Source organism: Lipotes vexillifer, unplaced genomic scaffold (assembly GCF_000442215.2).
Source record: "Lipotes vexillifer unplaced genomic scaffold, Lipotes_vexillifer_v1.1 scaffold1622, whole genome shotgun sequence".
NCBI classification, from domain to species: Eukaryota; Metazoa; Chordata; class Mammalia; order Artiodactyla; family Lipotidae; genus Lipotes; species Lipotes vexillifer.
In genome coordinates this window covers 501046-513457 of record NW_006783587.1, presented here as the reverse complement: position 1 = coordinate 513457, position 12412 = coordinate 501046, and positions in this window count along the sequence as shown.

Here is a 12412-nt window from a genome sequence, read left to right as displayed (position 1 = left end):
GCTGGTGCAACGTCACGCTGGCCTCTGATCCGCAGGATCACCCCGCATCCATACCCCTCCCTCTCCACGACCTGAGTGAGCCAGAGCCCCCGAAGCAGCTGCTCCTTTAACCCCATCCTGTCTGAGTGAAGAACAGACGCCCTCAGGCGACCTACACGCAGAGACGGGTCCAAATCCAAAGCTGAACCCCGGAAGCTGTGCGAACAAAGAAGAGAAAGGGAAATCTCTCCCAGCAGCCCCAGGAGCAGCGGATTAAATCTCCACAGTCAACTTGATGTACCCTGCATCTGTGGAATACATGAATAGACAACGAATCATCCCAAATTGAGAAGGTGGACTTTGGGAGCAAAGATATATATTTTTCTTTCCCTTTTTCTCTTTGTGTGAGTGTGTATGCTTCTGTGTGTGATTTTGTCTGTATAGCTTTGTTTTACCATTTGTCCTAGTGTTCTGCCTTTTTTTTATCTTTTTTTTTTACTTTAAAAAAATTTTTTTCTTAATAATAATTTTTTATTTTAATAACTTTATTTTATTTTACTTATTTCATTTTATTTTACTTTATCTTCTTTCTTGCTTTCTTTTTTTTCTCCCTTTTATTCTGAGCCGTGTGGATGAAAGGCTCTTGGTGCTCCAGCCAGGCGTCAGGGCTGTGCCTCTGAGGTGGGAGAGCCAAGTTCAGGACACTGGTCCACAAGAGACCTCCCAGCTCCACGTAATATGAAACGGTGAAAATCTCCCAGAGATCTCCATCTCAACGCCAAGACCCAGCTTCATTCAATGACCAGAAAGCTACAGTGCTGGACACCCTATGCCAAACAACCAGCAAGACAGGAACACAACCCTATCCATTAGTAGAGAGGCTGCCTAAAATTATAATAAGGCCACAGACACCCCAAAACACCACCAGACATGGACCTGCCCACCAGAAAGACAAGATCCAGCCTCGTCCACCAGAACACAAGGGCGAGTCCCCTCCACCAGGAAGCCTACACAACCCACTGAACCAACCTTAGCCACTGGAGACAGACACCCAAAACAATGGGAACTATGAACCTGCAGCCTGGGAAAAGGAGACACCAAACACAGTAAGTTAAGCAAAATGAGAAGACAGAGAAACACACAGCAGATGAAGGAGCAAGGCAAAAACCCACCAGGCGAAACAAATGAAGAGGAAATAGGCAGTCTACCTGAAAAAGAATTCAAAATAATGACAGTAAACATGATCCAAAATCTTGGAAATAGAATACAGAAAATAAAAGAAACGTTTAACAAGGACCGAGAAGAACTAAAGAGCAAACAAACAGTGATGAACAACACAATAAATGAAATTAAACATTCTCTAGAAGGGATCAATAACAGAATAACTAAGGCAGAAGAACGGATAGGTGACCTGGAAGATAAAATAGTGGAAATAACTACTGCAGAGCAGAATAAAGAAAAGAGAATGAAAAGAATTGAGGACAGTCTCAGAGACCTCTGGGACAACATTAAACACACAAACATTCGAATTATAGGGGTCCTAGAAGAAGAAGAGAAAAAGAAAGCGACTGAGAAAATATTTGAAGAGATTATAGTTGAAAACTTCCCTAATATGGGAAAGGAAATAGTTAATCAAGTGCAGGAAGCACAGAGGGTCCCATACAGGATAAATCCAAGGAGAAACATGCCAAGACACATATTAATTAAACTATCAAAAATTAAATACAAAGAAAAAATATTAAAAGCAGCAAGGGAAAAACAACAAATAACACACAAGGGAATCCCCATAAGGTTAACAGCTGATCTTTCACCAGAAACTCTGCAAGCCAGAGGGAGTGCCAAGACATATTAAAAGTGATGAAGGAGAAAAACCTACAACCAAGATTACTCTACCCAGCAAGGATCTCATTCAGATTTGATGGAGAAATTAAAAGCTTTACAGACAAGCAAAAGCTAAGAGAGTTCAGCACCACCCAACCAGCCGTACAACAAATGCTAAAGGAACTTCTCTAGGCAGGAAACACAAGAGAAGGAAAAAGACCTACAATAACAAAACCCAAACCAATTAAGAAAATGGGAATAGGAACATCGATAATTACCTTGAATGTAAATGGATTAAATGCTCCAACCAAAAGACATAGACTGGCTGAACGGATATGAAAACAAGACCCATATATATGCTGTCTACAAGAGACCCACATCAGACCTAGGGACACATACAAACTGAAAGTGAGGGGATGGAAAAAGATATTCCATGCAAATGGAAATTAAAAGAAAACTGGAGTAGCAATACTCATATCAGACAAAACAGACTTTAAAATAAAGACTATAACAAGGGACAAAGAAGGACACTACATAATGATCAAGGGATCGATCCAAGAAGAAGATAGAACAATTATAAATACTTATGCACCCAACATAGGAGCACCTCAATATATAAGGCAAATACTAACATCCATAAAAGGGGAAATCAACAGTAACACAATCATAGTAGGGGACTTTAACAGCCCACTTTGATTAATGGACAGATGATCCAAAATGAAAATAAATAAGGAAACACAAACTTTAAATGATACATTAAACAAGATGGACTTAATTGATACTTATAGAACATTCCATCCAAACACAACAGAATACACATTCTTCTCAAGTTCATATGGAACATTCTCCAGGATAGATCATATCCTGGGTCACAAATCAAGCCTTGGTGAAATTAAGAAAATTGAAATCGTATCAAGTATCTTTTCTGACAACAACACTATGAGACTAGGTATCAATTACAGGAAAAAATCAGTAAAAAATACAAACACATGGAGGCTAAACAATACACTATTTAATAACCAAGAGATCACTGAACAAATCAGAGAGGAAATCAAAAAATACCTAGAAACAAATGACAATGAAAACACAACGACCCAAAACCTATGGGATGCAGCAAAAGCAGTTGTAAGAGGGAAGTTTATAGCAAGACAATCCTACCTTAAGAAACAACTCAAATAAACAAAACCTTACACCTAAACAATGAGAGAAAAAGAACAAAAAACCGCCAAAGTTAGCAGAAGGAAAGAAATCATAAAGATCAGATCAGAAATAAGTGAAAAAGAAATGAAGGAAATGATAGCAAAGGTCAATATAACTAAGAGCTGCTTCTTTGAGAAGAAAAAAAAAATTGATAAACCACTAGCCAGACACATCAAGAAAAAAAGGGAGATGACTCAAATTGATAGAATTAGAAATGAAAACCGAGAAGTAACAACTGACACTGCAGAAATGCAAAGGATCATGAGAGATTACTATAAGCAACTCTATGCCAATAAAATGGACAACCTGGAAAAAATGGACAAATTCTTAGATAAGCACAATCTTCTGAGACTGAACCAGGAAGAAATAGAAAATATGAACAGGCCAATCACAAGCACTGAAACTGAAACTGTGATTAAAAATCTTCCAACAAGGGCTTCCCTGGTGGCGCAGTGGTTGGGAGTCCGCCTACCAATGCAGAGCACACAGGTTCGTGCCCCAGTCTGGGAGGATCCCACATGATGCAGAGTGGCTAGGCCCGTGAGCCATGGCCGCTGAGCCTGCACATCTGGAGCCTGTGCTCAAGGAAGAAATAGAAAATATGAACAGACCAATCACAAACACTGAAATTGAAACTGTGATTAAAAATCTTCCAACAAACAAAAGCCCAGGACCAGATGGCTTCACAGGCAAATTCTATCAAACATTTACAGAAGAGCTAACACCTATCCTTCTCAAACACTTCCAAAATATAGCAGAGGGAGGAACACTCCCAAACTCATTCTACAGGGCCACAATCACCCTGATACCAAAACAAGACAAAGATGTCACAAAGAAAGAAAACTACAGCCCAATACCACTGATGAACATAGATGCAAAAATCCTCAACAAAATACTAGCAAACAGAATCCAACAGCACATTAAATGGATCATACAACATGCTCAAGTGGGGTTTATTCCAGGAACGCAAGGACTGTTCAATATATGCAAATCAATCAACGTGATACACCATATTAACAAATTGAAGGAGAAAAACCATATGATCATCTCAACAGATGCAGAGAAAGCTTTTGACAAAATTCAACACCAATTTATGATAAAAACCGTGCAGAAAGTAGGCATAGAGGGAACGCTCCTCAACATAATAAAGGCCATATATGACAAACCCACACCCAACATCATCCTCAATGGTGAAAAACTGAAAGCATTTCATCTAAGATCAGGAACAAGACAAGGTTGCCCACTCTCACCACGCTTATTCAACATAGTTTTGAAAGTTTTAGCCACAGCAATCAGAGAAGAAAAAGAAATAAAAGGAATCCAAATTGGAAAAGAAGTAAAGCTATCACTGTTGGCAGATGACATGATACTATACATAGAGAATCCTAAAGATGCTACCAGAGAACTACTAGAGCTAATCAATGAATTTGGTAAAGTAGCAGAATACAAAATTAATGCACAGAAATCTCTGGCATTCCTATACACTAATGATGAAAAATCTGAAAGTGAAATCAAGAAAACACTCCCATTTACCACTGCAACAAGAAGAATAAAATATCTAGGAATAAACCTACCTAAGGAGACAAAAGACCTGTATGCAAAAAATTATAAGACACTGATGAAAGAAATTAAAGATGGTACAAATAGATGGAGAGATATACCATGTTCTTGGATTGGAAGAATCAACATTGTGAAAATGACTCTACTACCCAAAGCAATCTACAGATTCAATGCAATCCCTATCAAACTACCACTGGCATTTTTCACAGAACTAGAACAAAAAATTTCACAATTTGTATGGAAACACAAAAGACCCCGAATAGCCAAAACAATCTTGAAAACGAACAACAGAGCTGGAGGAATCAGGCTCCTAGACTTCAGACCATACTACAAAGCTACAGTAATCAAGACAGTATGGTACTGACACACACAAAAATATAGATCAATGGAACAGGATAGAAAGCCCAGAGATAAACCCACGCACATATGGACACCGTATCTTTGATAAAGGAGGCAAGAATATACAATGGAGAAAAGACAGCCTCTTCAATAAGTGGTGCTAGGAAAACTGGACAGGTACATGTAAAAGTATGAAATTAGAACACTCTCTAACACCATACACAAAAATAAACTGAAAATGGATTAAAGACCTAAATGTAAGGCCAGAAACTATCAAACTCTTAGAGGAAAACATAGGCAGAACACTCTATGACATAAATCACAGCAAGATCCTTTTTGACCCACCTCCTAGAGAAATAGAAATAAAAACAAAAATAAACAAATGGGACCTAATGAAATTTAAAAGCTTTTGCACAGCAAAGGAAACCATAAACAAGATGAAACGACAACCCTCAGAATAGGAGAAAATATTTTCAAATGAAGCAATTGACAGAGAATTAATCTCCAAAATTTACAAGCAGCTCATGCAGCTCAATAACACAAAAACAAACAACCCAATCCAAAAATGGGCAGAAGACCTAAACAGACATTTCTCCAAAGAAGATATACAGACTGCCAACAAAAACATGAAAGAATGCTCAACATCATTAATCATTAGAGAAATGCAAATCAAAACTACAATGAGATATCATCTCCCACCAGTCTGAATGGCCATCATCAAAAAATCTAGAAGCAATAAATGCTGGAGAGCGTGTGGAGAAAAGGGAACCTTCTTGCACTGTTGGTGGGAATGGAAATTGATACAGTGACTATGGAGAACAGTATGGAGGTTCCTTAAAAAACTAAAAATACAAGTACCATACGACCCAGCAATCCCACTACTGGGCATATACCCTGGGAAAACCATAATTCAAAAAGAGTCATGTACCACAGTGTTCATTGCAGCACTATTTACAATAGCCAGGACATGGAAGCAACCTAAGTGCCCATCGACAGATAAATGGATAAAGAAGATGTGGCACATATATACAATGGAATATTATTCAGCCATAAAAAGAAACGAAATTGAGTTATTTGTAGTGGGGTGGAGATCTTAGAAACTGTCATACAGAGTGAAGTAAGTCAGAAAGAGAAAAACAAATACCACATGCTAACACATATATATGGAATCTAAAAAAAAAAAAAAAAAGTGGTCAGAAGAACCTAGGGGCAAGATGGGAATAAAGACACAGACCTACTAGAGAATGGACTTGAGGATATGGGAGGGGAAGGGTAAGTTGTGACAAAGTGAGAGAGTGGCATGGACATATATACACTACCAAATGGGAAGCAGCCACATAGCACAGGGAGATCAGCTCAGTGCTCTGTGACCACTTAGAGGGGTGGGATAGGGAGGGTGGGAAGGAGGGGGACACAAGAGGGAAGAGAGATGGGAACATATGTATATGTATGACTGATTCACTTTGTTATAAAGCAGAAACCAACACACCATTGTAAAGCAATTATACTCCAATAAAGATGTTAAAAACATATATATATATATATATATATATATATATATATATATATAGGAATTGTCAACTTTATGGCTATTAATTTTTAAAATAACTATTAATTAAGTTTAATTTGTGAAGCAAATTAAATTACACATATTTATTTATTTTATGTCAGTTCCAGGAACTTTCACTTCTTTCTTTCTTTTGCTACAAAAGTTATTTTAATTGTCCTTTTGTCATCAGGTACCTCCTTTAAGTATAAATTATTTACCTAAAATGGCATGTTTAAAGTAATAGCATTTGCTTCTTAGAAAAAAAATGAACATGGATAGCTTTTACGTAGTGGTATAGTTAAAACTGCTTTTGAAAAGACATCAACGTACTTTGTAAATTAACTCTGGGCCTATTTACCCAAAATAATAAAAATTTTATATCTATAAATTAAATGTTCCCTCCATTAACACATTTAAAATGTTCAACAACGAAATCATTAGATCCCCGGAATTTTTTTAAAAGTACACTTTAGGGATAAAAATACAAAAAATATTTAAGAACTTGAAGAGCATAACCCTGAATTAGAGTTACTTTTAAAAATCTTTTTAAGTATGCCAAACATATAGAAGGATGTACAAATCTTATGTGAAAAGCTCAATGAATTACCAAAAAGTTAACAAAACTATATAACCAACACAAAAATTAATAAAAATATTAATTCCAAGACTATAGAAGCCTATCTTCTCCAAATTAATTAATGTTTAACTGTGCTTCCATGGATTCATTTTCATCCTTTTGAACTTTATGTGAATGGAATAATCTAGTGTTCCTTTTTCTCACTTCTAGCATGTCTTAGTCAATGTTATACTGTTGTATGTAGCAATATTCTACTCATTTCCAATGTTATTTAAAATTATATTTTAGAAATATAATGCAATGCATTTATCCAAATTACTCTTGAAGTGTATTTGACTATGCAGTTTGCAGTCATATGGGACCATAATATGACTAATGCATATCTACATATGACTTTTAATATATTTATATACAAATTACTGTTAGGTATATACCTATCAGTGGAGGCTCTTGTGATTAGTTATGTGGATTAAAAGTAGTTATACAAATTTTTACTCCCATCATCAGAGTTTGTGTATTCTAATTATTTCATATCCTTGCAATTATATTTTTAGCCATTCTAGGTTTTATATCGTGAATTTTTAATGTGATTTTATTTTCATTTCCTTAATAAGTGATACATTGAGTACTTTTCATATATTTATATTTCATTTTCCCTTTTGTGATGGCTCTGTTAAATTCTTAGGACTCTGTCTTTTTGTCATGCATTTATAGGTATTCTTTATGTTTCCTAGATATAAATGCCTTGTCAATGATAATAAATGCATATTTCACTTACTCTCTAGAGTTTGCACTTTCATTTCCTAAGCTTTGCAATGGACTGATTCTAAGGTGACTCTCAACGATTATGCTACTTCCTGGTGTCCATGGCTTTGTATGATCCTGCCCATTTGTACACGGGGGCCGTAACTTGCTTTTCACTAACAAATATAGCAAAGCAGAAGGGATATTACTCCTGTGATTAGTTTGCATTACACAGCAATGGAGTTGAGATGTTACTCCCACGATTACGTTGCATTACAAAGGCACTACCTTAGCAGTGTGGATAAGTCATTCTTCCTGGCTTATTGAAGTAAGTAGGCATGTTGAAGAAGCCCACTTTGCAAGAAACTGCAGAAGGCTTTTAGGACTAGAGGAAAGCCTTTAGGAGGCAGCCAGCAAAGAGTCAGAACCTCAGTCATGCAGCTGCCAAGAAACGGATTTTGACAACAACCAGAATGAGCTTGGGTGCAAATTCTTCAAACTGTGGTAGCCCAACTGCAATCACTGTGTGTGTGTGTGTGTGTGTGTGTGTGTGTATGTGTGTGTGTGTGTGTATACATACATACATTAAAAAAAAAATATATATATATAGTTGTGTCTATATGAGCATGGAAATTGACAAAATGATATTAAAATTTATATAGGCATAAAAACTAAAGAAATAACTAATTTTAGAAAACAGAGTTCACTGTACATTAATTTATAATTACTATAAAGCTACTGCAATTATTCAGGGGGTTATAGGTAGAAGGATAGATAACTAAATCCATGGAATAGATTCAGGATGCTAAAGAGACACAGTTATAAATATATCTTCATACACTGGGAAGGTGGCCCTGCAGAGCAGTGAAAAATGTACAGTCTTTTAAAATCATGGCATTGGATCAATTAAATAGTTACATGAAGAACAGTAAACCATGAATGCTACCATCTACCATACACCAAGCCCACTCTAAATAGATTGCAGAAGGTAAAAGATCACACCTTCTAGAAAATAGCATAGGAAAAAATCTCTAGGATCTTGGAACAGCCAGTAATTTCTTAAATAGGACATAGAACATGAATAATAAAAAAATATATAGACATCCTTACCATGAACCTAGTGGCTTAAAACAATGCATATTTATTTTTTCTATTGGTCAGAAGTCCAGGCATGGTTTCGCTAAATGCTCTGCACAGGGCTTGGGTCAAAAGTCTGGTTTATTCTCAGAATTCTATTGCTAACATTATAGGTAATAAAATAAAAGAAAGATATTTCTTCTCTAATATCCGGTTTTTCTTCACAGGCATTGATTTTTCTCTTATGTCTCTTATGTCTCGATCTCCCTGCTTTAATGTATCTTAAAAGTGCTCTAAGGCTCACCAAAGGGGAAAAAAAGGAAAAGTTTTATCAAGGGCATTGCCAGTCACTGATGTCAATGAACCAATTTAAAGGGTAGAGTGTTGCAAGGTAGGCATGTTCAATATTTTTTCTGCTGATCATTCTAATATTCTTATACCTGGCAGCACAGCTTTTTTGTTTGAAGTCAGACTGATGCGACAATTAATTTGGTTCTCATGCATGTACAATCTGTATGACAGTGGGCAGATTACTAACATTCTTTCCATTCATTGTAGGGTCTGTGTACCTCCTCCTTTGAATCTGAGTGGGTTCTAAGACTACTCTGACCAGTAAAACATGAAAGACGTTATTCTATTGCCCATTTTCAGGCCCAGGACTTAAGAGAATGGCAACTTGTACTTCCTGTGTGTTGAAAACCAGCCTCCATTCTCTTAGAAAGTTTATGCATTTCAGTGATGAGGTCCTTGAATTTCTCAGCTGAGCTCTGAGCTGACAGCCCATTCAAATTTGCCAACCATGTGAGTAAGCCATCTCCAAAGTCAATCCTGCAGCTTTAGTCAACCACCCTAGCTGATGCCACATAGGACAGAAATAAAGTGTCAAATGAAGTCCTTTTTAAGTTTCTGACCCATAAAGTGATAGGCAAAATAAAATTGTTGCTTTAAGCCACAGAGTTTTGGTGTAGTTTTCAATACAGCAATAAATAACCAAAACAATCAAGGATCTAGAATTTTCTAAATTAGGTAGAGGACATTTACTCTTGCAAAGGAAGGGATTGTTGAGAAAAGAAAAAAATTAAGGTAGAAAACTATATTCTGGGCTGAAGACCATTTGCTACTCTCAAAAACACCTGAAAATGTTTTCTAGTACCTGCTATAAAATATTGATGATATGTATTAATAATTGATAAAAGTAAGCAATAATGATTGTAAATTTATCATATAATGCAATCTTTATAATAGTGGAAGTAATAGTTTTAGAATATTTAAGCCTAGGTTATAAGAATACAAATAATTTGTCTCATTCTTATAAATCTATTAAAAATAAAAATGAATAAATAATAAATGAAAGCAATAAACTACTACTTTTGCATTTCAAGATGATTTTTAATAGAATGGCAGAATAATAAATATTATCTTTGGGAAAATGTGGGAAGTTAATTCCAGCAAATCCTCCTATTTTCCTACAGGAAAACCTTTTAGAAAATAGTCTTTTGTTATTAAAAAGCAACGGTACTACTTGAATGGGAGATACATGTAAGGTCAGTTATTACCTAGTTACATTGGTCCTTTAATTTTGAGACCAACAGGTATTAGAAGAAGCCCATCCTTTCCCCTTGTTCTGAAGAGCACATTTAATTTCTTAGATACCTCTTTCCTTAATGGCAATTTTCCTCTCTCTGCCTCTGGAGGAGTGACACTCGGGTTCTTCCATTTTTCTCAAATACGCTTTTTATAGCAAACCCCTGCTTCAAAAGTATTTCTATTCTTCCATAGCTGCACTAACACTAATTGTCATATATTTGTACATCTCATTGTATGTCTTATCGCAAGACCAGGTTCAATGAATATAGAAATTCCTATTAATGCTGCAGTGTATCCTTTGCCCCACCCCCAAGCTGTGTCTCTAATAAAACCAAATGTTAATTTGTATACAGTTTCTGCTTTGGTTACACATTTGGGTTTCCTGATATACAGATTATTTTTGCTTTGGAAGTTGGTATCTTTGCCAAACCTACAAAATATATAGCACAAACAACTAACTTTATAAAACAACTCTCAAAATTTCCTTGAATCACTCTGAAGACAGTACCTATTCCTTGCAATGATAACAGCATTGGTCCAAATATTTTAGAACTGTCATTTTAGAACATTTTTATTGCATAAAACAAAGAGTTTTAAAATATTTTTGCAGTTTAGAGGCCAAACTGGATATTAAAATAATGGCCAAACATGCAGAGTGGATTTTTTGGTGATTCTGAACACAATATCAAAGGATGGAATTTCATTTACAATCTCTAGAAAAAAATGTTTACTTCATATTGAATATAAGTTACTGAAAAGAAAAAGAAGATAAATCAATGGATATATAAAGGAGAATGATACAAGATGATCATTTTAAGTATTTGCAATAATAGCAAAATTATATATGCTCAAACTGATGCTTGCTGAAAATTAACTAGAATAGAATACTTATACTCTCCAAGAGAATCAAAGTGAATTTCTGTAATTTTTCTCACCAGATATTTTCTATTAAAATTTGTAGTTTTTCAACTGAATTCAGACGAACACAAAGCACATAGAAACCTGATATTCCTGATTATCAAACCCCAAACGTGATATAAAAAGGCATTTTGAATAGTAGCTTTAACGTAAGTGTCAGACTCAGATCTCTGATTTGGAAATCCCTTTGGCTCAATCAGAAGGTAGCTGTCAAAAGAAATGAGATATTTGAAAAGTATATTACAATTCTGCTGGCATGTATTCTCTTTAAAAACTCCTATATCCATAAGTTCACAAGAAATGTCCCACTGCCTCATGAATATTTTAGAAATGAGTAATATTTTTTGCTTAACTCTCTGTTTACTTTGGGATATAGGGTATGTAATTTTTTAAAATAAAATCTGGCAATATTTGAATGTAATTAAACTTGTTTCTGGTCAGGTTTTAAGTAAAAATAAAAATGACAGTTAAGGAGATGATCTTAAAATATTTTTAGATACATACATCCCATACTTGATATGAAAAATTTAGATACTATAAAATTCAAGAGTATTTATGACTTTCAGATCACTTTCAATATTAAATCAGGGGTATAATCCAGTGAACAAAATACTCCATAATTTAAACATTCAAGAAGTAAATTTATTATCACACTAATCAAAAAGGTATATGAGATTCTGCGACCAAAACTAAGTAATATGCCTTTTATTGCTTGATACTACACTGAATAAATGAATGCTCAATAAATTCTTGTCCCATGATTAATCCACCAAATTAAATTAACTTTCAGTCATGATTCAAGTATTTAAGAATGGAATTATTATTCTAACTGAGCATATAACCAATGAAAATTATTATGGGTTTAAGAAGAAAACATTTGGGCTTCCCTGGTGGCGCAGTGCTTGAGAGTCCGCCTGCCGATGCAGGAGACGCGGGTTCGTGCCCCGTTTCGGGAGGATCCCACATGCCGCGGAGCGGCTGGGCCCGTGAGCCATGGCCGCTGGGCCTGCGCGTCCGGAGCCTGTGCTCCGCAAATGGGAGAGGCCACGACAGTGAGAGGC